Source organism: Ixodes scapularis, unplaced genomic scaffold (assembly GCF_016920785.2).
Source record: "Ixodes scapularis isolate PalLabHiFi unplaced genomic scaffold, ASM1692078v2 PGA_scaffold2__306_contigs__length_199485367, whole genome shotgun sequence".
Taxonomy (NCBI): Eukaryota; Metazoa; Arthropoda; class Arachnida; order Ixodida; family Ixodidae; genus Ixodes; species Ixodes scapularis.
In genome coordinates, this window is record NW_024609857.1 from 174450527 (window position 1) to 174453373 (window position 2847).

Below are 2847 nucleotides of genomic sequence, written 5' to 3' on the forward strand. Positions count from 1 at the left end.
TGTGTGCGCGTGAGATTTACTAGAAACAAATGTCCCCCCTCCTCTAACTACATAGTAAATATTGAAATGATTAAAAACGAGTTAAATGTAAAGTATTTAGGTGCATTGAGGTCTAGTGATTTAACGTGGAAGGTGTATGTAGATATGATAGCCTTTAAAGGCAGTGCGTATGCTTAATTTTTAAAGACAAAATTTCCGACAGAATTCAAGCAAAATTAAAACAACTTTGTATTTTATTTTTATTCGGCCTGTACGGAGTACGCGTCAATTGTCTGGGACCCTCACTACGATAATCTAATCAATAATCTTGAAAAAGTTACGTGCCAATGTGCAAGATTTGTTTTGAATAAGTATCAACTTGGAGCGAGCGTCATCAGTATGAAAGGAATTATAAATTGGGAAGCACTTAGTGAAACGAAGAAAATCTTTTAGTTAAAATTCCTTGATAATATATATATATATATCAAAATCGCCTCCTACTTAGCGTATCATTGACGATAAAGATGCAGTCGACAGGATTGTGTGCAGAACAACAAGAACGTAGTTTAATGGACGTCAACGGTATTTATCAGATAGCGCCGGGCGCACTGCGCACGACTAGTGCCTTGTCATGCGAGGCGTTGTGCATGATAAGCCCGGTACATCTCTTCATGGGTAACAAAGACAAAGTACAAACTACAAGTTCATGCCACTTGATTGAAGTCAGAGTCATAATGGAGACGCTCTGGAGGCTTCACCGTGCGAGTCGACTTCCTTGCTTGTGACCCTGACCCGCCATCGCCTGAAGGTTGCTGTTGGCGTGTCGGTGCTAAGGGCTGCGTCGTCGTAACAGTGGCCAGATTTCTGTTGGCCGTAGGTGCTGCACCGCCGTTTGGAGTTTCCTGGATCTGCAACGTCGCCTCGTTGCTGGGGGTCGACTCTGTCTGGATTGGAAGTTCAGAGCCATTCTCGTCTGGACCGGGCGTACTCCAGTCGTCGTCATCACTCGCTTCCACATAGTGCTCTCTGGTATGTAGCAGGTGCTGCCGATTACGTCTCAGCATTCGGCGATCTTCTGTCAGGACACGGTAAGACCTGGGAGCGGCCGTGTCAACCACCTTGGCTTTCCGCGACCATGCAGTGTCTCTAATCCTCACAACGTCACCTTGAGCTAAAGGTGGCAGTGGTTGCCCTTTTCGAATTTGAACGTGTTTCTTTACTATAGGGGCTGTTACTTCACCAAAGTCAGGAATGTTAGTCCGAAGACGCCTGCCTTGAAGAAGTTCCCCCGGAGATCGGCCGTCTTCTAGCGGCGAGGAGCGGTAGGCCAGCAGGCCTAGCCAGAAGTCGTCACTGCATTCTTCAGTTTTCTTCAAAATGCGCTTGACAATCTGCACAGCCTTTTCTGCGAACCCGTTAGACTGAGGGAAGGGGGGGCTGAACGTGACGTGTTTGAAGTCATACCTCTTCGTGAAGGTGGTGAACTCATGACTGAAAAACTGCGGTCCATTGTCAGTGCAGACTTCGAGCGGTATGCCTTACCTTGCGAACATTTAGCGGAGTGCCGCAATTGTAGTTCTTGCGCTTGTGTCCGTCAGCTTCTCGACCTCTGGGAAATTGGAAAGTGCGTCAAATGCAACGAGGTACGTGTTTCCTCCAAAAACAAAAATGTCAACCCCAACCCTGCACCATGCATAGCTCGAAAGTGGGCGCAATAGTAGTGGTTGTACTGGTTACTTGTAAGATAACTTTCTACATTTAGAGCAGTTCTGTATCAGCAGGGTGATGTCGCCGCTGAGACCCGGCCAAAAAACAAGGCTTCGAGCCCTTTCTTTGCATTTCTGTAAACCGAGATGACCGGCGTGAATTCTTTGTAGGATTTCTCGTCGCATGCTTCTCGGTACGAACACATTTGTTCCCTTAAAAAGTATTGCGTTCACCACAGATAGTTCCGATGCAAAAGGTTTGAGTTCACCTTAGAGTGGCTGGCCAGCTGACAGGCTGCTGATGCTCGACTGCACGTAGTCGTCCCGAGCAGTCTCTTCAGGCAGTTTGTCTTGCGTTGCTTCCGTCACCATCGAACCCAGGAGCTGAATCGCGTGTACTTCCACGTCGTCTCTGGCACCAGCCTTGTCGCCCTGACCGACGGGAGACGCCCGTGACAGCATGTCTGCAAAGACCAGGTGCTTCCCTGGAACATACTGCAGGACATAGTCGTATTTGAGAAGTCTTAAAAAAATCTTTTTTAAACGAGGCGGCATGGAGCAAATTTCATGGCGTACCAACCAGGGGGGGGGGGGCAAGGGGGGCAAGGGGGGCGCTTGCCCCCCCCCCCCCCCAGTTCTCAGAGTAGGGGGGGGGGGGGGGGCAAGGCCTGTGTCTTGCCCCCCTGAAACGGAGGCCACTGGGCAGGGCAAACCCTGGCCGGCGGCGCCCCAAGGAATACCAAGGGCACTGGCCCCCGACCCGTGCGGGCATATTTTTAACGCGCGGGCGATACAAACCCTAGCAACGGCGCTCACGCTGGATTGGCTGGTTCGTGGAGCAAGGCTCCACGAATAAGGCTCCACGGTTCCTTTGCGGAATCCATCCACGAGACGTGGGCCGGACAGGCCGTCCGGACCAGGATGCAGGCCCTTACAGAAAATAAAGTTTTCCCTGCTTGTTTTGAGATAGGCGCTGCCGCCGTCAACATAGGCAGCGGATACAATGCGAGTTTCCGTAACTTAGTGGTGAGATGTCTGCCTCACTCATACCCGACGCTAAGGCAGCACGGTCGCTCACGCATGAAATGCTTCCTCTCGTACAGATCCCACTTCTTCAGGCCTTTCTCGGTTTCGCACTATCACCGGGTCCATCTCAAGTCAT

At 50.4% G+C, this 2847-nt stretch overlaps 1 pseudogene; it reads right to left on the minus strand.

Annotated features, from left to right (window-relative positions):
- Positions 1-683: 683 nt before the first annotated feature.
- On the minus strand, positions 684-2174 carry LOC121045572 (annotated as a pseudogene).
- Positions 2175-2847: the final 673 nt, after the last annotated feature.